The 23,767-nt window shown below is 37.3% G+C and overlaps 1 protein-coding gene across 3 annotated transcripts in view; it reads right to left on the bottom strand.

The window, feature by feature from the left end:
* The window catches only part of flnba (filamin B a), an 84,092-nt gene that overhangs the window by 52,285 nt on the left and 8,040 nt on the right, over positions 1 to 23,767 (bottom strand). The gene's annotated exons all lie outside the window — the stretch shown is intronic.

The following is a 23,767-nucleotide window of genomic DNA, read 5'->3' as shown; positions in this document are numbered from 1 at the left end:
ATAATAATCAAATAAATAAAATCAAATAAATAAATAAATAAACTAGGCAATCAGACAAATAAATGCTGGCTTTAGCAAACATCACTAATGACACCATGTAGTAGAGTATAAGTGTGACAGGAACACAGTACAGCCTGCAGTGTGTGTGTTATGGGCAATAGTAATGCTTTGCCTAAGCAAACAGTGACTAGACTTACAATAAAGATAAATGGGGGGCGGGGAGGGTATGTTTGTAAATGACTCCATATTTTATCAGTAGCAGAGAGAATGGGATTGTGGGTTGTGTGACCGGTGCCGGGCTGCACAGAGAACACATCATTACATCAATATTACATCAATATTACACCCGTCAGAGCGGGAGGTCAATCTGACTCAATGCAAACCAATCCGTGACATCTCTGGCTAATCATTTCATATAACAGGTTAATAATCGTTGTTTAAAAGGAATTTATTATACAATTAAAATATCTTGCGCACACCTGAAGAAAATAAACGAGATTAAGATTTGTGTTTAGTTACAGTATGGTCATCAGCACTGAGGAAGAAAGACGGCTTTAGCACACTTGAGATTACTCCAATACAGACCAAGCAAATGTTTCCCGGAGGAATCACAGCTGTTAGTGACTGTTAACACTCCACACATCATCACGCTCGTGACAAGTCTATTCAGAAGAGCAGACACTGCTGCTCCAAACACTGCTCTTATGTTTGCTGCGCTGTTCTCATACATGCTCTCCTGCTGAAGGCTGTGTGTGTGTGTGTGTGGGTGTGTGTGTGTGTGTAGGTGTGTGTGTGCATGTGTGTATCGACCGCTCCCTCTGCCTCCAGTATCAGTCGTCTTCTGCAACATCAGGAACGGAGCTGAACTTTAGCACACAGAGCAAAGCCAAAGATCAGGGGAAATCTGACAAGAAACTAAAACTAATCTAGCCTGAAGTTACAGTTTGGCATTCAGGTTTGTGTAGTGTATGGTTTTATTTATTCGTTTAAAAATATTATATACAACAAAAAATAAAAATACTAAAAGTTAAATGTACACACATTTCTACTCTCTCTCCCTTATATTATATTTTTTTCAATATTAACATTTTGCTTAAATTAAATAATGCATATTTTATACATTATTTTTAATTGTATATTTTTACAAATGTTGATATTTATATTACGTTTATTTAAATAAAAATACAAATGTGTGTATGTATATATATGTATATGTATTAATTAAAGTAATATAAATATTTGTAAAATTCATATAAAAAACAATTACAAATATATAATATATTGGATTAAATTAATGAATATTTTATTATTTAAAATAATTAAATATGCATTTAATATAATTAGTCTCATATATATATTATATATATATATATATAATATATATATTATATATATATATATATATATATATATATATATATATATATATATATATATATATATATATATATATATATATATATATAAAAAAATTATATATTATATTACAATTATACATTTATAAATGTATGCATGTATATGAGTATATAATAAGGATTATAAAAAGGATTTTCTATCCAGTTAAAAAGACTACTTTTTTATTAGTTTGTAGTACAAACGCATGAAACGCAGGACTGACCCAGTGACCGCTCTAAGCTCTATCTGGATCAGTTGATGCCGCCACTGGAGCGACGAGCCAGACGGGTGGAATGTTCTGGCAGGGTTTGAGGAGCCTGAAACGAGCTCAGTGCCAGACAGGGGTTCAGTGCATCTCTGGACTGCCCAGCATCATTCATTAGCACTGAACAAAACCTTCCCGGCCTCCCGAGGCTCCTGCTTAATGGGATCTCCATAAGGACCTCGCCACAGGGACGCCTCAACAATAGAACCACACGACTGATGATTCTCTGCATTCAGGCGACAGCAGAATGAAGGTTGCCATGACAGCAAACTCCTTCATGAATAATAGATGAACAGCAGAAAGTTTTGGAAAGTTGCTGAACAAACACACACACACAGAGAGAGCGTAAACATGGTGTTTAGATGCAGTTCATGCTGGGCTTTAATTGAAATGTAGAGTGATGATACAGTAATGAGGTTTTCCTCACAATGCGACAAACAGAACGTCATCTGGGCATGTCATTGTTTCTAGGAGGTCAGTTGAGGAAAGACCAGGAAATCCCAAGGAAAATCCTGCCTGGAAACACACCTACAGAAGAATACTACAAGCATTTCCTACATGACGGGGAATCTGAGATGGTCACTTTAAAACTGCTTAAGATAACGGGCTGAGGCGAGTGCTTGGAAATACACCAACACATCTGCGTATCTGTTAGTTGATCCTGCTATTCCATTAGTCTCACTATCAGAAACACTCATTCCAACCGGATGACATCCAACGAGGACCAATCCAAACAGATGGCTAAAAACCGTGATTACAAAGTTGTCCAAAATTGCATCCAAACACTGACATAATCCAATTACGAGAATACACAATCGATCATCGCATGTTACACCCAGAAATGCGTCAGTACGATCTGAGAGCACAAAAAAAACACACATTAAATGTGCGCTTATAGTATTAGTACAACCTGAAGATATAGAGCATCACACACAAGAAGAGAAGTCAATTTACCAAGAAAAACAAGCAAAGCTTGGAGTTAAAGATGCCAGGTTAGAAGTTTTTGTGCTCTACTAGAACAGGTTTTCCTGCTTGAATGTTGATTATTTTCCTCATGTTCTCCATTGTTGCAGCTCGTCTCTTCCCAGTCTGTCAGTAACGCTCTGTTTACTTCCCGTCTCTGAAGCCCCTCCTTCTGAAAAGCACACTGTGCTCTGATTGGTCAGCTGGAGCAGTGTGTTGTGATTGGTCAAGCTCTTCAAAGTGTGGTTGGGAAATGTCCCGCCCCTTTCCATAACCGCCAGTTTAACACACTACTAACTAACTCAACCAGGCCCCGCCCCTTTATTCTGCACATTAATTATTTAAATGAGGAATATTGTGGCGTGTTCGTTCCCGGAAGAAACTCAAGACTACAATGGAGGCGTTTCAGGGAGTTCAGAAACACTGACACTGATATAGAGAAGAACTCCCGCTGGAGGGACTTTTTTCATGCTTAAACAGCGACATTTGAAAGTTGAACATGCAAAAGTGCATAACAGGTCCTCTTTAAGATCACACATCCATGAGTACAATGAACGGTAAAAAAAAAGGCAAATTCTGGAACAGAGCAACAAGCAGCAATCAGAAGAAAAAAAACAAGCATAAATATCTTGCTTTTCTTCATGAATGCATTCACAAAGTTTCGAGAATTAGCATGGGTCAAGTAAGACTTAGCAAAGGATATAAAAGCCATGAGCTTCTGATGCCTGAAGCTTTATTATTGATGTCTCCTTGGGAACTGGCCTGGATAGATCAACAAATGCTTATGAAACTTAAGAGCTAGGATCTGAGCAGCTGAAGCCGGTTCCTCCCTGAACGTTATCCTGAAGGGCTGGTCAAAGGTCAAAGGTCAAATCACCGTTTGTTGACAGATCCAAATGAACTGAGTTTAATCAAAGCTACTGCTTTTAAAACGGCCATAAATGACTACAGCGCCATTTATACTTCTCATTTTGATAATGACATGCATGCAAATATTGAGTCATTGCAGTTCATCAACTTTATACGGTGGATGACCTTGACCTCTTTAAAAAGTCAAAATTGTGAATTTTAATTGCACTTATGCAAAGATGAATGGCAGCTACTCACTAAACTAGTCTAAAACACGTTTGGGACGCATTTCACACCAACAATTACACAAGAGAAGAAAATGTGCTTTGAATGTAAAGGAAATTAATAATTTCATGACTATTTATGTAATTATAACAATAATAATAAATTAAATATTTATTATTAAAGCAGTGTAATGTAAATAAAAATCAAATATGTAGTTTTTTGTATTACCACTTTTAATGTATGATTTACGTCAATTTAAACACTAATTTACAGTTAAACATACTATTAAAATGAGAATCATAAAGAATGGGAATTGCAAAAGACACCATAACATACTTAAGTTTCATGACAATTATGCACACAATGTCCTGTAGAATTGTGGGGTGAAATGTGACCATGCAAGTCAATTAAGCAAGAAATTATATAGTCTTTCTCGTTCTGACTGGCAAATGTAAGAGGTCGAGGACGTAACCCTGCTGCACACCACACGGCTCACGCAATGCAAAACCTCAACGTATTCTCAGAGCTGCAACCTTCTGTAAATCATTGCTCCATTATTTCATTCTTTCCCCTCGCTGGCATGTCTCCCGTGTTCTGCTTCCATGAGATTAGGTGAGAAAAAGAGGCACAGGCAGCAGATTTCCTCAGGGCGGGTCTCCTAAACCCAACGAACCATTACACCAGCCGCTCTCTCGAGCCTCAGACACACGATTCACCCACAAACCCCGAGAGCATGTGGGCTCCGCTTCCTCAGATCTCTCTAGAAGAAGGTTCAGGGTAAATCTGAGGTTTTCCATTCACTTATCAAGAGAATGGAACAAGACATGGACTCAAGTATTGAGATCGTCCTGCGGGCACATGGAAAAGGTCAGAATGATAAAGGAGACAAGCCCTGAATTTTCCACCAGCATAAATGAAAATAAGCCATGATGATCATATTCATCAAAGACCACTGGTCAAAAAAAAGGGGAAATTTATGGTTCATTGAGATTTTTCAAAAGAAACGAGATGAGTTGAACCTGTCAAAGTTAAGCCTGGCCGCCTGACAACGGGCACATGTGAGAGAAGTACATCTGGAAATGTGTTTGAGTAACGCCGAGGCCTGCGAACACACAGAAGACTCCACCCATACAGCCGTCATACAGGATCCACCTCACATCTCTGTTCCCTCAACGGCCACAGCCTGATGAAACGCAAGATTACAAGAGGCTTGGGAAAGAGAAAACTGCCCAGAAAGACAGAGAAATCCAGTTAAGTTGAGCTGAATCTCACCAAACCTGTCAGGATCCTGTCCAACCCCCCCCCCCAAAAAAAGGGGGGGGGGGGGGGGGGGACTTGAAATAATATTTGTAATATATATTTTTTGTAATTATTTTATAATCATTTTTATAATCTTCAAAACACAGTGTATACACATACATACATATATGCACACATTCATACGTACGTACGTACGTGTACACATTAATTAATATGTCATGTAGTACTGTATTTACTACAATTTATGCATCTAATAAAACTTTACAGTAATTAAAAAACTGAACATCTGGATGCAAGGGTCATTTGAATTTTAGGGGGAAATATGCTTTAAGTATCATGAAAAAGAATGGCCAAAATGCACCAAAAAAAATTGCATAAACTATCAATCATATAAATATTAGTATTAAGATACTTTTATTTGTGGTGCTTAAAGGACAAAGTATTATTACGATTATAATTATTATTTCAAAACTGATTTCCCCTCCCCTTGTTTAGGAATGAAATGCTCCAGAAATGAATTTTCTCATGAAATTCAACTTGGTATCGAATTATTTGAGTGTCTGTCAGGCTGACAAGAGTCCATCAGTATCACTGAAACTAAAAACAGTATTTTAAAAGAAGCACCAGGTGATCAACCAAGAATCCAGGTGACGGTCAATGGAGTTCTTTCACCAACATCCGCCTGTATATTTAGAGATAAATGATTAAGGAAACAAGTTCAATGCTTGTGCTGGGTAACCATGGCGACGAAGCAAACAGAAACACAACAACACTAGAGGAAGAGGGGGAGGCAGGACCGGTTTCAGACAATCCATCTCTTATCGCCAAAGAGACACATTTATGAATTTATGAGCCAGTGCATGTCTTGCAAGCTAGGTGTGGGCGAGAAAGCTTAAAAAAAATAAATAATTAAATATATTATAATAAACCACCTATAATATAATATTCCATAAAATATACAATAAAATAAATTAAAGTAAATAGAAAATATTTTTTAAAGTATAATAAAAAAAATTATATATATATATATATATATATATATATATATATATATATATATATATATATATATATATATATATATATATATATATATATATATATATATATATATATATATATATATATATATATATATATATATATATATAAAATCACACATGTGCATTTTCTCTGATTTCAACCAAATAAATAACCAAATAAATATCATATATTCAACCAAATAAATATCATATATTCAACCAAATAAATATCATATATTCAAATAATTAAATTAAAAGATTTCCATTAAATGTTTTCCAGTCTTCAAAACAAAACAAAAAAATATATACAAGACATTTAATAAATGTCTTTGCATCTAAGTTTTTAATTGATGCATTGAAACAGACAGTTTGACAGAAATAAATCAATCTTAGTAACTCAGTTTTTACTAACGTTAAAAGAGATGCTTTGTTATTATTAAGAATCATAATCTTATGCCATTCAACAAAAAACTAGGTCTCTATTTTTCCACGTATCAGTTGTTTCATTGGCAAATGATGGCTGTTACTTAGAGACATGGGATGTTTTTGGAGAACATTAGTGTGTGTTTGTTTAAGTTGTAAAGTTGTGCCTGCTGGTAATTCAATAGGGGTTCCTGCTCCATTCAGAAACTAGCGAAACACACCTACGCCTCAGGCCACGACTGAAACATTCTCCAGGTGAAGAGCAACTGTGAACACACGCCCGAGGAAAGAGATGTTTCATTAGACCAAGAGGAACACACACCTGTTCCGAGTAATGACACACACTTTAACCATCACACAGACACTCAATGCCCTGATGACACACTGAACAAACACAGTATTTTTCAGATTACCGTGCAAAACCAGACCGTAACCGATTCAGTCAAACCAAACACAGGATGAAGAGGTTGAGGGTCAACTTCACATCACGTCTATGATACATCTTCTGCATATATGCCTGTATTTGGTTAAAGAAAACTTAAAGCTGCAATCCGTAATTTTTCCTCTTTGTCGCCATCTCTGTTCGAAATCTGCAATTGCAGTTATGAATCGCGGATGAATCCCATGTTTTGAGGAGAACGTGCGGCTCTCAGTCGCCGCCGGTGTGGATACTGTCATTCGCAATCACAGATTATACTTTTGGAAGTATGACCAACATAAGAATTTTCACCGGAAAATTTTATCTGAACAAGTAACGTCCACTTTTGTTCTGACTAGCTAAGGGGAAAAAAGCATTGCAGTAAATCGTGCTGATTAAATCTAACGATCGCTTATATCACGTCAAACCGTGCAAATTATACTTTGTTCTCAAATTGTTAACCCTTTTAAACCGACTGTTTTCAACCGTCTGCACTATCAAAACCATTCAAATTCCCCCTAACAGTAGACAACATGTGCTTTTCGGCAATATACGGCTAATTACGGTAATTTCATGCTTTCCGTCAGTAAATGACAGCAGCTTTCTGGCAGAGCGGGAAGGAAGGGTTTGAACAGAGATACGAGCGCGGCAGGTTAGAGTGTTGTGGATTGCATAAAATAAAAGAACCGAACAAATACATGGAGAAAGAAGTGTTAGACAGCAGACGAGGGGATTGGGATGATTTTTAATGAAACTTGGGAGGCGGATGGCCGTTACTCTTTCACGTATCTTAGCATGTGGTGTGCGCATGTGTATGTTAGGCTTGTTGTGATAGTCGGTGTTACCGGTGATACACGGTGTTTAACCCACCTACCGGTCATAGCACTTGACCACCGGCACCGTCACCATCGTGTTGAAGTTTTAGCCTATAGTAATAAAGCACTTAATTCAGTTAGTGACTACGTGCCTTCGTAATTTAGCGTAAGCTAACGTTCACATATCGCGCCTAAAAACGCATAGAAAACGCTAGGCGCGTTTTTTTTTTTGCTGAAAAAGGCAGGCACTTTATTTAACGAATAGTGATTTTTTTTAATATAATTTCTTGTTTGATACTTGCACGATGTGTGCAGTGGTTCGTTTTAATAAATGCACTTTAAAGGTGTTTCATAAGTGCTTTTGTTTAGTTTTTACATGGTGTGTTAAGTTATTATTCATTTTGCAATAAAGATGTGTGTAATACAAGCGAGTGTCTTATTGTTTTGTGTATTTTTATTAAGAATAAAATAAATTAACCCATGATTAATTCAAACAAATGCTACTGAATTGCCGCTAATTAAAGTGAAAGTAAAATTGAGACGTGTGCACGTCCGCATTTTCGGCCACCCGAAATCCCTGACACGCAACCCCGGTGACACCGGGATTACCGGTTTTTTTACACGTCGATTAACCGGTGGAAAAAATCCGTCACCGCAACATCCCTAGTGTATGTGTGCGTGCCTATGTGTGCATGCACTTGTGTGTGCGCATGTATGAAAAAAAGTGTCCTAAATGAAAACTGTGCAACCCAATGTCACAATAAAGACTTGTATATATGTATTATAGTTTTATTTAACTTTAAAGTGTTAGTTTATTTCGTTTGTGATTCAGTTTTTTTTTCTAAATAAAAATCAGTAAAAGTTTTTTTTTTTTGTCTTTTTAAATTCTATTTACAAACTCACCACACACAGTAATGGTCAATAACTGTAATTTGTTAAAAGCAATTTTTTTCTGAAAAAGATGACACCTTGCACATGAAGATAGCACATTGTTTTAGAATTTTACACAAAAATCTAAAATATGTGAAAAACACCTATTTTAGCTTCAGGTTTTAAAGGGTTAACATCAGCACTTCGTGACTACATTTAATGCCCTTCCGATATTTATCCTTGTTTTCGCATGGGCTGGTTGCCGTCTCTTTTTCTGTAGCCGCTCCGAAGTCCGAAGACTTTTGCATTTTACAACGGGTGAATCTCCAGTTGGTGATTGTGGTTTGAACCTTTCTGGATCCGCCATCAAATTGATAAGTTTAATTATATCAAGTGCTGTGAGAAAAGGCTATAAATATCCACCTCCAGCATCCTCACACTCATCGCCTACTAGCCGAGACTCTTCTTTGTGTGTACAGATGTGACTATGTGTACAGATGTGACGTAATGATGCAAAGAGATGCTCGAATTTCCCGGGGAAATCCACCAGTACCACTGGAGTTAAAAACATTAATACAAGCTTACCGGTTTGAATCGAGCGACGGCAAGCAGAGTGTTGAACAATTGGATAATTTTTAACCCAAAAAAAGTTACGGACTGAAGAAATAACACAGTGCTCATAAAGATCCGCCAAAAGTTCTGTCAAGTGTTTCCACTAAAACGCTTATTAAACCCCTCTGATTTACAACGGGATCTCAGGAAAAGCGTCCTGACCACGAACAGCTTTCCTCATAATCCAGAGAACACAGAACTTCAACTTCAATGCTTCATTTGGCCAGAAAGATTGAAACCCTTTGAGTAATACTCCAACAATACCATGCTTTCAGTGAGTTTACAATGACATGGACAAAACCACCACAGAAGACCCTTTCAAAACATGGAGGAACAGGACCGAGAAAGAGAGATCTCACACTCATAGTGTTCACTTTCTTCATGTGCGTCACAGCCAAGATGAAAACCTGATGAACAAACGTTTAGTTAAATACCCAGGGTTTTCTTTTAGATGAAACCAGGAAAGTACCGATGAAAGAGAAAGACACTGTTTATACCTTAAACTGAAACTAAATAGTCCACATGCCACAGACTTTCACTCTCTAGAGACTTTACCTGAAAATATTGGCTATTGTGGATAACTTTACATTTATTAAAATGTTACTTTCTAATTGCATTTCTCTTGATAGAAAAGTCAAGCTGACTGAGATCTAAAACACCCACTCAGAATTTTAAGTCACTCAATAATACTAAGCATGATACAACATTGCATGATTGACTTCAATTTACAAAAGAAATTCATCTATGCATCATGGTTTCCACAAAAATAATAATAATAATAATAATAATAATAATAATAATAAATGTTTCTTGAGCATCAAATCATCATATTAGAATGATTTCTGAAGGATCATGTGACACTGAAGACTGGAGTAATGATGCTGAAAATTCAGCTTTGATCACTGGAATAAATTATATTTTACAATATAATTCACATAGAAAACATTAAATTAATAATATTTTGCTGATTTACTCTATTTCTGATCAAATAAATGCAGACTTCTTTCAAAAATCTTACCAATCCCAAACTCTTGAATGGTAGTGGCCAACACAACATATAAAACAAAATGGTATTACAGTAAAGGCCAGAATGTGCTTTTTACCATACATTAAGACTTTAAACTTTAGCAACAAAAATTCACTTAAAACCAAAAGTCTTCTATAGCAGGCAAAAAAAAAAAAAAATAAAAAAAAAAATGAATTGCTGTGTTTTAATCCCTTAAAATCAAAACTAGAGGCACGAGTGAACGTCACGCACCTGGACGCCGTCAACAGGAAACAGCTCACGACTCTCGGCCAAGTTTCAAACAAAAGGAGTGACAAACATCACGACTGACCTCGATGGCCTCGTTTACACGGTCAGTGAAATGTGACCCAATTTTTTCCTCATATGTGACACAGATCGGTTGTGTTCAATGACAGTGAAAAATTATTTCGAGATCGGTTTCAGGCCTCGTTCATATGTGGAAATAAATCAGATATAAATCAGATATGTGCCAATGCGACTGTCATGTAAACAGGCGGATCGGATTTTCTGATTAGTCGACGTATCTGCGGTTTAACGACGAGAGAAAACCCAACGTGCATTAGCAAAGAGACGGATGGCCGACGAAACGTCATGTCGTCGTAGGAGAGGAATATGGACACACGTTGACAACATGTTGTACACAACAAAATGTCGGACCCACTGCTCCTCGTTGAAGCCAATATTTAAACACAATATGCTCCCGCCAGTCCTGAGATCTCTCACACACACAATAACTGAAGCATATGTGCAACGATGGCACTTTTCATCCTCCTCCGCCTCATAATCATGGTGATGTTTGGTGAACTTCGCGTATATCGCAGAGCTAGCATCAAGCATATTTCGCGTCCGTCCATCTGTGCAAGAGAAGTTAACCCTTTAAGCATGCGCGATGTTTCAGATAGTACGGCAAGTGCAAACACATGAATCGGATATGGGTCACAGTTGAAAGAACGTGTAAACGGACAGTAAAAAAATAAATAAATTTGGATAAAGGTAACAAATCAGAATTGGGCATCAAGACCTGCAGTGTAAACGAGGCCTATGTCTGTTACAACACCAATGAATGAATCTGACCCGTTATCTAACAGCACTGATTTATCTTCAGGGTAAGGTTTCCCAAACTGGGGATTCATGAGGGAAATATGCGTTTGTGTGGGTCTCATCATAACTGTAAATAGAGTAAAGTTGCTCTGGCTGCTTTGATGCGCCAGATGCGTGTCTGGTGTGAGAGTGTGTGTCTGGTGTGAGAGTGTGTGTCTGGTGTGAGTGTGTGTGTCTGGTGTGAGAGTGTGTGTCTGGTGACAACACCCATTTTAACAACTTATTCTGCTAACCTGAACCCTAAGTGTCCACTAATACTCTGAGACTTAAGGCGGGCGTACACGGTGCGAGTTCGGACACTCGGGAGGACGTGAAATATTGCACACGTTACGAGTCAGTTAACCTGATAATCGCGGCAAAGCAGCCGGTACACGGCACGATGGTGTACAAATTTTATCCCGAGCCGGCGGCAATCACGTGAGCTTTTGCGCTAAACACAGAGACCGGAGCTTTCAATGTTGCAGGCAACTATAAATGTGTGTGCAAATGATTTATTGAAAAGAATAGTAGCCATTCCTTTCGAGTGAGCGAGCGAGCGAGTGAGTGAGCAAAAAGGCTTGTAATTCCTCTCACACGCTGCGAGCCGCGACCATGCGAACATCACCGATTTCCACTCGATTTCTCCCAAGTGAAAAAAAAAAAATCTGCGAGTCATGTGACGCGGGATCCGAGCACTAGACATTCATCCACAGAAGCCAAGAGTTATAGACGACCCTCCCAGATAAACACATCCGCGGTCACACTGGGAATCGGGGAGTTTGGGAAACTGTGAAAACACTGTGATGAGCCGTTTTAGGGTGATTAAATGTTGTTGAATGCATTAAATCACAGAGCCGCCACGGGAACACTTGGAAACAGAGCGCCCTTTTAAAGCAGATCCATAAATAAAGCAGACAGCCTCCTTTGTTCGACGCCGGATTCCAGTGGGGTAAAAAAAAAAAAAAAGCCTCATTATGTGCAGGACAGTGTCTGTGGCTTATAGCACACACTCCATTTTTCAGAGACACCTGCGATTCCTCCACCAGAACCTGGCTTGACTTCGGCCCTTAATTTGGGTTTGAAGCAAAAGTATTATCAATCCATATTAAAAACTGAGATTGCTCATTTCCTGTGGTTTGGCACATTACCTCATGGGTGATGATGTCATGATGACCGCAGAGTCCAACATGCAAACAGTGATTATGTCGTTCTGGAAAGAATTACAAATCCTTCTCTAAAGATGCCGTGATGGGCCAACTTGGGTGACGATGTTGGACGAGTTAATGCATTGTGATGCACTGATAATCATCATGATTCATTGGCTGAATCTGCATGTAAAATTGACCGGAATCAAAACAACTGCATGACATGTGCATTTTATCTTGCACTTTTTAACATATAATTTCGCACAGAAGTACATTGACAGGGGCATGCTAGAAAAAGCAGTAAAAATTGCTAAATAAATAAATAAATAAATAAATAAATATAAAAATCAAGCCCAATTTCAGGGCCATTTATTTTTATGAAAAACAAATGAGAATAAACAATGATTTTTTGCACAATTTTCTTGACAACTAATCATATTCCTCCATTAAACTCTCAATGTTTTATAAGAGTTTGTGCATAACTGTCAATTTGTGCAAAAAAAAAAGTGCATATTTTCTGCAAAAAGGTCAATGCAAAGGATCTTTATGGTCCTAGACTTCATTGTCTTTAACCATTATTATAAATGTTGGATGAGTTAAGAAGATTAAGTCATTGAGATTCACTGTCTGAAACTGACATGCCCAGGCATAACTGCATGACATCATATGCATTTCATCATACATTGACGCAACCGGCTAGTAAAGTAGTAAAGCTTGCTAAAAATCACAGTCTTTCTCTTCACAAACCAGGTTCAGCCAGTCAGGTCTGTAATCTAAGAGTGCTGACGTACAAGATCAGCATGAAACAGGATCTTACACCGGGCAGAACAAAGTCCCGCTGCATTTCCACAGATTGCAATATTAAGTTTGCAGCCACATGCTCACGGGTTTGGGATGAAAATGTCAGGGATTTAGATTAAAACTACATTTTTACATTTTCAGAATGCTTGCACATGCAAAACTTCTAAGCATCAATAACACCACATAATAGCAGTGATGCTTGATTTACTGTTCAGATTCAGATTTTGTTTAGTGCCATGTCAGCACTCAAAGCGATTTTCATGGCAAAAATGCAATTACAAAAATACAAATATCATCTAAATAAATTTCATATTATACAAGATTTTTTAAATTCACATTTGATAAAAAAAATAAAAGAAAAAAAATCCAAAAATCTTTACTAAATAAGTCCTTAAGAGAGGTAACTTCATAAAAGAGTGTTTTACTTGTATCAAGTCCAGGACAATCTAATAAAATATGTTTAACAGAGGGGGGAATCTTACAAAACATGCATAAAGTTGGGTCTTCACCTTTAAGCAAAAAAGCATGTGTCAAACTTCTTGATTTACTGTAGCATGTTTGTTGTTTTATAAATAGCCATGTTCCCAATTGGGAAAACGGCAATCAATGCTTGAATTAACAAGCCAAGATGTGTGTGGCGGTCAATAATTAAAGGCCATTTAATGGATCTGGATTTGGCAACGGCCTGCATTACAATCCGCAGTCTCAGTCCTGTCACCATATCCCTCAAAAAAATGACATCATACGCAGACGCCCGTGACGGGACCACGGGAAGCACTACCTACATTCCTTTCCCATGAGATCATGACCACCCTCTCCGGGAGCAGCCAATCAGAGACAGCGGGACACAAAGACACTCACCCAGAGCCTCCATTAACAGTCTGATCAGGACACACAAAACACTCCAGTGCAAACCACTGAACCCCTCACCAACTGCTGGGTCACGGGGTTTCATAATGGGGCCACTTATAGTCCTCCGCACATTAAATCATTAACAGTTTCTGCTCTGCCAAACGGACGACGGTGGTGTAAAATTTATATATATATTTATGAAGAGTTCAGATGCAAAAGCCTCCAAGTGCCATCTGAAATTTTCTTCTAGAATGATCATTTTTATCAAGCTCGTATAATTAAGTTCAGTAATTTCACTTAAATGACAACTAATAGGTAATTTTCATTGCCATTTAAGTGAAATTACTGAACTTAAATATACAAGCTTGATAAAAATGATAATTCGCAAAAGTTCTTATGAAAATTGTAAAAATTTCTGAGATTTTGAATTTGGGGTTTTCATAAGCTGTAAGCCATAATCATCAAAATTATAACAAATAAAGGCTTGAAATATCTCACTTCGCATGCAATGAGTCTATATAATACATCAATTTCACCTTTTAAGTTGAATTACTGAAATAAATGAACTTTTGCACGATATTCAAAATTCTTAAAGTTTCACCTGTATATATAAAAGGAAACTAATGTGACCAAAGTGCTTGTTAAACTCAAGAGATTTGAGTTGTTTGCCATCACTCGACTCTTATAAAAATCCCACATTAGATGAAGAAAATAAGTTTAAAACACCTGAACGGTTGCTTCCATGAAAACAAATAGATCGGCTGGAGCTTGATTCAGTTAGGAAAGATTGCTAAAGCATCTGAATCGTCCACTGATCTAATTCTAAATATTTCACACAAAAAAACATGAAAATTATTTGCAATGCATACTGTATTCAGCGGGTAATCATGTTGGACGGGACTCGACTTGACGCATCAGGAAATGATCGGAAAAGTGGGTTGTTAAATTATTGGTTAATATAAATCTTCCTGCCCATGAGGCCTCGGTTACACCAGCAGAAATGTCTCACGAAAACATGTCAGGGTCAAATTCCATGCCAAAAGTAATAAAGAAATATTACTAAATAAGAAATGAAAAAAATTAAATAAGAAAAAAATGCAAGTGAATTATTTTTATTTTTTTTACTTAATGTACAATTTACACAATTACAGAATGTCAATTTACACTAAGTGCAAATTGCCCGTCTTGATGGTAAGAGGCTATTTACACTAACTCCGCCCACTGACATCTGGTTGGGTCAGACAAAATTACGGGAATGCTACTGACAATCCAACGCAATAGTTTAGGCGGGAATCGCATGACAAAGTTTTGACGCAAACTGATCTGAGTTCGAATCCAGCCTTTGCCGAACCCGCTCTTCTCCCTTTTCCCATCACATATCAGATCAGAAAGGCATTTCTTTTCAAAACAAAATAAAATATAAAAAATATTCGAAAAGTGGATATAAAGTGTCTAACGTGTGTTTAATAGTAAAGTGTTTATCGGGTAGGCATAGTGTAAATAGAATGTATCGCAATTTAAACCTCCGCTGCCATAAAATTATATAGTGGATAAAGTTATTACATTTCAAGGTGGCCTTCACACCACACAGCCTCATTCACACACACACACAGTTCTCTCTGAAAGTGGGCAACACTCCGGTCTCTAGCGGGCGTTTTCTCGGATTACACCATGATCTGGCTCTGGACTGTGTAGCTCTGAGATCTGGACAGAGGGAGGAAACGGCTCAGCTGTGGTGTGGAGCACCGCACTCATTACAGCATGCAATAACCTGCAATTTTAAGTCATTACGTTAATGCATTTATCTCAAATTACTGCATACTTGTAGTGTGCGAGTTTCGAGATCAGATTACGAACCTACAAATAGAAAACGGAGAAAAAAAACAATTTTAAACTATTTAAAAGGTCATTTAATCTGATGTTTTCTGGCGCACTTGGTCCTCTCTGTGGAACTTTCTGGAAGATGCTTAGAGACTGATATATCCTTTTGATTACTGGTCTATAAAATGTCCCTGTTATGCATTTACTTTGATATGCCCTGTTGTATTTTTATTTTTATTATAATTATTTTGTTTTTGCATTTTATATGCTTATGTATGAACATATATATCCAAAGATTGTAAGATGATATAGCTTATATGGCTGTACGTGCTGTTATGAGATACCGGTAACACTGTGTTAAATCTCATACATTTTAACTAAAAATATATCTTGCTTGCTCCACAGCTAGTCATATTTGAACCGTTCAGATTAAATTTAATTGTTTTCAAAATTAACATTTTTATAGTATGTGGATTCGAATGGATTTGAATAAATGCATATTAAAAATATGCTTTAAATACAATCAAATGGATGCAAACACTAAATAAACTATAATATGACTAAAGTGTGCATACATAATTTTGCCCAAAAAAAAAAAAAAGTACCTAATCCATGACCGACTCAGATTTTATCAGAGAAAATGGAGAAAGAAAAGCGATTAAATAAAAATTTCAAACTATTTTCTGCTTCTGGTTCAGGCTGTAAAACAGTTGTGCCCAACAAACACAGACACGCTGACAGCAACTTATTTTTCATTGATATTTACTTCAGCACAAACACTGGGTTTCTGAGAAGCCTTGGCGTCGCACATGTACGCGGAGCCTGAAACAACGCACACGCTGCCAGCCCGGTTCCTCAACCTCACACTACACAAGTTCACAATTCTCTCAGAGTTTCACCTCATGCTTCCACATATTCATGAAACACTCGAGTTTCCATGGCATGTGTTTCTGAGGTTATTCCAGAGCGATGACCTCACCCTTCGACAGGAAATGCAGATGATGTTCTCACTTAACTGGGAGGCGACCATATGGTTTATACGACGCATTGTTTGAATCTCGCTCGCTCTGGAGAGAGGAAGACGCCGTTTGAAGGCTTGTTTGTGGAGTTAGCGGAGGATTTCGTCCAGGATGCAAGAGAAATACCAGCGGACATGAGGGGTTGCTTTAAAATAAATGACTTCCGTTGCAAAAACAGCCCTGGAACACGATCATTACACGATCATATTACAACATATTGTCATACCATAAATGGCGAAGGAAATCGCGAATGAACATGTTATGTTTACATAAATTTACCATTAAAAATGGTGTCTAATGAACAATTCATTAAACTTTAAATTAATATTTTAAAATGTAAACATGAATTTTACAAACAAAAAAATGCATTTATAGTAACTTTTATAGTAGAATTTTATACAAAAGTAATACATTTTGGTCAAAATTTCTTCAAGTTAAACCGAATTTGTAGCGACATGAACCTGATCGTATAGATGTAGGCTAAATATCAAAGTTTAATATCAATATTGTGGATGTATTTGAGGATAAATACGGTTTAAAATTAGGATCCTGCTTAAGACTTAAAAGAAATTACCTGAAAGTGACCCTATGATCTCGTAATTTTGTAGCTCAAGCGTTTTACAAGCATTAAAACTTGTTAAAGTTAACAGAGATAGTGTAACTGTGGCATTGGCATATTAATATTGTCCAAAATCAAGCCAAAACTAGTCACGACACCATCGATTCACTTTCAGGTCATTTGATGATCGACGGAGTTCCTAAAACCGAGCTATACGGCATCCATGCGTGAAGTTTACAAAGCAACAAGACAAACTACTATTGCACACAATAAGTACTGTTTTGATGAGGGTGGAGTATAATTAGAGGGATTCAATAAACACCAAAGGCGGTTTGAGAACCTCCTTATTAAATCATTGAAACTGAAGAAGAGAGAATATAAAGTTGCCACAGCTTTTAAGTTATTGTTTTGAGTTCCCATATACAGTCATGTTCAATCCTGTCTAGACTCAAGAACATCTGGGTGGGATCTAGTTTGGGTTCATCAAACGGTTTGTCTAGGTAAAAGTGCCGACATATTGAAACATTGAAGATTGGCAAGTTGTTCATTGCTAGAATGTTTTTCTCCTCAACCACAATAGCCAATCACTGTATCAAGAGGAGGATCATGTGACCTCCACTATCTGGACTCCATTTGCAGTTGCATGAAGTTAAACGATGGTCAACAGCGTTGCATCAACAACAATCCGCATTCATCAACTCTCATTGGAAAATGAAATGCCTCACTTTTTATTGCCTTGTCAGTGAAAATTACATCTGATGATCTTGTTTGAGGTTGCTTCACTTTCATGAAGTGAATAGAAATTGATACCTCACCTGAAATTATTCTTCAGGCTGGCTTCATCCTCTCCTGTCAGAGACTAAAATTACTTCTTAAAGGGTAACTCTCACCATAATTGAACCTATAGGCTCTTTTTGTTAATCTACCCGAGTCAAACTTTCGTGTAAAAGCATAAATAGAATGTAAACGCCACTTTGTGTACACAGAGTTTACTAAAAAGAAAGGTTTTTACGGCTCACTTTATCAGTTAGTGTTTCCGGTGGCTGGAATTTTGTCAGTCAAAAGTAGTCGATCTCTGAATGCAACGTAACATGAGAGTAAAGATGGAAAGCTCCTAAAGCTTGTTTCCATATAAATTCACGGATTTTTTTAAATCTAAGTTATCATGCTTTTCATTGAAACTACAAGTTCACGACATTTCCTCATATGGAGTCAGTTCATTACGTTGCATTCGGAGATCGACTACTTTTGACTGACAAAATTCCAGCCACCGGAAACACAAACTGATAAAGTGAGTCGTACAAAATCTTTCTTTTTAGTAAACTTTGTGTACACAAACAATGTTCTCAATGCTGGAGTTCATGTGTAGAGCCCCTGGTGATACTTCAAGCACAGTTTCATGTTGTGTCGAGCCTTCTTAGTGTTTTAAAAATAGTGATTTTGATGCTATCATAGAAGTGCCCCATGCACTCCCATTCAAACGGCATTTTGACCTAAAACGAAAATACGGTGAATCTTAAAAGTGGCGTTTCCATTCTAATTATGCTTTTACACGAAAGTTTGCCTCGGGTAGATTAACAAAAAGAGCCTAGGTTAAATTTTGGCGCGAGTTACCCTTTAACAACTACATGACAAAGAACCCAATAAAACGCACAGAAAACCCTACTGAGCATTGAATATCAGAGCAGATCCTTGGCCGGCTATTGCAAACAGTAGCACAAGAGAGCCTGCAAAAAGCAGAACCTAGCGGTGGCCGTCTCAGGTTACCCACTTCCAGCCGGACACAAGAGCTCTTGTATGAAAGCCAGTGTAATCTCAGAAAGTGTCTTTTGTAGGAGCTGGAGGCGAAGAATAAAAGACAAGAGGAGGTAGAAACCGGCAGAACTCTCCGTGACACTGAGAAAGGGCGTCCTGAACGCCCGAATGACATTTCTCATGGCCGTAAATGGCCTTGTGGACCAGAAAAGTTACTCAAAACCCGGACATGAGCGAGTCTGCTATGGTTTCCTACTAAAAGGTACTTTCAAAGTAAAACAGCATATTGCAATAAAATAGCATGCTAAATTTAAATTCGCATTGAAGAAAAAGGTTAAAGGTAATGAAAAAGTTCAAACGAGCAAATCTTTTGTAAAGTCCAAATGTCTAAACTTGCCCCGGTGCACAAAAAAAAAGGCTTTGAAGCTTTTTTACACATCTGAAGTCATCCAGGCTCAGCCGAGCCAAAGTAAATAACACAGTAGGCAGGAAATCTGTGTAACCGTTCGCAAATCTTTTGACTTACTGCTCGGTGACAAACAGCAGTGAAAACACACGTCGCAACAGAAAGAAAAAAAACGACTGGCCTTTTGGGTCGCTCCCAAACAAGTAGATTACATTTCTATAGGATTCTTTGTTTTCCCGTTTTATTTGCACTCATAAAAATCCCCAGCACTCCCTGATCCGCCAGACATGCCTGAACTGTAAATCAAACACTAGCTCTGGTACCTTCCACCGCGCAATACGACCGAGTACACAAGCACAGAAACACTGGCTCCTGACCAAGGCTTCAGACTTCAAGCTTCTACTTGATATTTTTCTTAGGATGCACTTTCATATCCAAGTTAATGCACTTTAAAGTTGCTTTCGGCCTTAGAAATGCACTGCAATCTTTTTGACCTTTACTCTCGCAGCCAACTAAACGGAAATCACTTGCCTAATCACTTCAGAATGATAAATATCTATATATGAAGATATATATCCTCCGCACATTAAATCATTAACAGTTTCTGCTCTGCCAAACGGACGATGGTGGTGTAAAATTTATATATATATTTATGAAGAGTTCAGATGCAAAAGCCTCTAAGTGCCATCTGAAATTTTCTTCTAGAATGATCATTTTTATCAAGCTCGTATATTTAAGTTCAGTAATTTCACTTAAATGGCAATGAAAATTACCTATTTTCATTGTCATTTAAGTGAAATTACTGAACTTAAATATACGAGCTTGATAAAAATGATCATTCTAGATGAAAATTTCAGATGTTACTTAGAGGCTTTTGCATCTGAACTCTTCATATATAGATATATATAGATATATAATGCATAGACGTATACATGCATATATATAAAATGATATATAGGCACATGTTTCTAGAGCATCAAATCATCGTATTAGAGTGATTTCTGAAGGATCATGTGACACTGAAGACTGGAGTAATGATGCTGAAAATTCAGCTTTGCATCACAGGAATAAATTACACTTTAAAATATTTTCAAATGGAAAACCGTTATTTTAATTTGTACTAATATTTCACAATATTACAGAGTTTAATCAAAAAAATGCAGCCCCGTTGAGCATAAAAGCCATTTATTACAAACGTAATGCAATGTACAATAATGAGAACATGGAAGAGATGTTTTGAATTAAGAATGACATCAGAGTCAAAGCATTTGAAAAATGTCTAGGAAAAGGTTAAAATGCGCTTCAGAGGAGCGTGATTGTGCAAGCGGTGCGTCTCGATGAGATCATCGCACAGTCTCAACACAGATGGCATACGTTGGGAGAGTAAATTATTAACTTTAATCACATACTGACCCACTGCATGGGTCTAAAGAACAGCAGGACGGTGAAAGAACGAGTGCTTACAGAACGACACAGAAGTGTTGATGTAATCCAGAACATGTAGGAAACCAGACACGGCCACGACTTCTGCCTCGAGGAGAGAAGGCCGCTCACTTTAAGAAAGAGAAATTGCTTAGGCGTGCGTTGACGTCAATTACATTGTTTGTTTCTTTTGCCGGTTACATTGGCCCCAGAAGGTCACAGCTTCATCACAAACAATGCAATCTGACCTTTGCCACCATGCAGATGGGAGAAGCATTTCCTGCGCTGACCTAAAAACACTCCTCTGTCGGTGAAAAACTCGAATCATGTGGTCAGACTTAACGTAATGGAAGACATGACCGATGACAACGGCTAAAATGTAACCCACATTGAAACCTGTGCAGTGAGGAACGGGGTTGTTTTAGGCAAACTCTCCTCTGGCTCTCCGGCTCGGTTTTAAACGCAGCGTGACTGAGAATATTATTGAAGAAGAGAGTTCTATAGCAACCCTGAAACATTTGCTCAAGGTCCCTCCTCTCAAAACACTTCTGTACATGTTCATTTTCCATGTTCTGGTTTCATTGTTTGGACTGAGGGCAGAACGACGGTATCTGGGATGCATTACTGAAACTGTGATGCAATCGATTCTGAAGCACGAATGTGTGAGTTCTGCATCAGCAGCTTCTGGCTTTATAGTGAGGAACTGAAGTCTTGACAAACTACTGGTATTGGTTAGTGATGCATTAGTGAAGCCCCACATCTTGTTGCTTCTTTTAGACTCCAAAACAACAGCAGATTCTTAAGGAAAGCACCACACAAATCCATGTGTGGATTCTCCTGGTTTCCAGGTTCATGTTGAAGGCTTCCTTCCGGCAGTTTCGCCCATCCAGAAGTAAAATCTCCATTCATTTTCTCCATAAGGAAATTGCTTTTGATAGTTATAATGATAACTAAACATTTAAAGCCTATGGAAGCTCGTTTCCGCCACAGAATAAAACATTTTAAAAGATAAAATGTGACTTTTTAGCTCTCAATTGCGAGTTTACATCTCACAATTCTGACATCTTTTCTCAATTGCGAGTTAAGTCCAATTCTAAGGAAAAACGAGACCTGACTTTTTTCCCTCAGAATTGAGTTACTCACTTTATAACACACAATTGCGACTATTTCATGCAATTCTGACTTTATATCTCCCAATTGAGTGTTATAAAGTCAGAATTGTGAGATATAAAGTCGCAATTGCAAGAAAAACTCGCAATTCTGACTTTTTCTCAGAATTGCATGTTTATATCTCACAATTCTGACTTTATAGCACACAATAGCGACTTTATATCACGCAATTCTGAGATAAAAGAAGTCGCAATTACCTTTTTATTTTTTATTGTGTGGCAGAAACAAGCCTCCATAAAAGACAGACCTACTTTGATTTCAGAGGTTGTTAATTGATGGTTTATGCTTTTGTTGAAGCCATCCTTTCACAACATTTAAACTGGGTTAACAAGTAAATTCTTGGTGAAAAACTACATATACTGTATGTACATTTTGTAATGCATTTAAAATATATTTTTTAGATCGAATCAACAACTTTAAATGAATAGTTTTATATTTCTCCATCGCTTTTATATCATTCGCAATGCTTCACTGGATTGTAGTCATTTTCCTCACTAAAGCCGTTAATTTCACGGTTTTGTACTTTGTCTTTTTGTCTGATTTTCAAATACTTTTTAGCTTCCAATAAAAGTTTGTAATGTTGTGATTCACCTTGTTGCTGGTTGGTTTGGTTCATGGGTTATAATGACTTATGGGGGGGGGGGGGGCACTGAACCAACAGCACTGAAAATCCCTCAGAAACTTAATTAGCTGTAGAATTTACAATTATGCATTTAGCAGATGTTTTTACCCAAAGCGACTTAAAGCAATTCATCAAAAAGCTCACAATATTCATAATTTACAATTCCGGATTTATTGGACGACTAGATTGGAAAGCAAGCTAGAGTAGATGAGAAACGCAGAGAAGATGATTTTGTGATTGTGTGAATAATAAAAATGAAACATGCAATTTATTTCAGCAGTCATTTTCTGAACAATCCCAAATTCTGATGGGAATGATAATTTCTTCTATAGAGTCAGTTTCAGTGTCTTCCTCTGTGTGTTAAAGGGTAAACTCAGGCCAGCTCTACACGATCCAGTAGAGAGTTTGGCTTTGTGTACAAATCAGTGCCGGGTCAGATAACTTTGGGAAACCTAGTGCGGTCACTCACACGGAAGCGTTTCCCGGCTGCATTTACCTGCCGCACACGAGCCAACATTAGTGTAACAAACAAAATGAATTTTTTATTTCTGATAAAAATTGTGATTTTGAATTGGAAAAAAAAGAGCTCCAGGTTTGCTGTACTTGTTTGAAGGGCTGCACAATTAAAATTGTGTGATTTTATTATCAATGACTTGTTTATAATAAAAAAGAATGATTATTATTACTTAAATCACAATAAGCCATAACGTGATTTCAACCAATCAACAAATTATTTGACTGATGAGGCCGACTAGTGAGTTTACTTGGATTTAATTTAACAATGTGGGTAAAATCACTGCTTAAAATGAATATGTATGCATATCTTTATTTTTAATACATCTAAAAACATATTAAAGCTTATAAAGGTCAACTCTATCACTATTCGACCTCATTAACAGTCGAATAGTGATAGAACAAGTCAGTCCATAAACCCATCGTAACAAACTACTATAGGGCTGTGCAATATGGAC

The sequence above is a fragment of the Abramis brama genome (genome assembly GCF_963993115.1).
Source record: "Abramis brama genome assembly, chromosome: 23".
In the NCBI taxonomy this organism is placed as follows: Eukaryota; Metazoa; Chordata; class Actinopteri; order Cypriniformes; family Leuciscidae; genus Abramis; species Abramis brama.
This window is presented reverse-complemented; position numbering and strand designations above follow the sequence as displayed.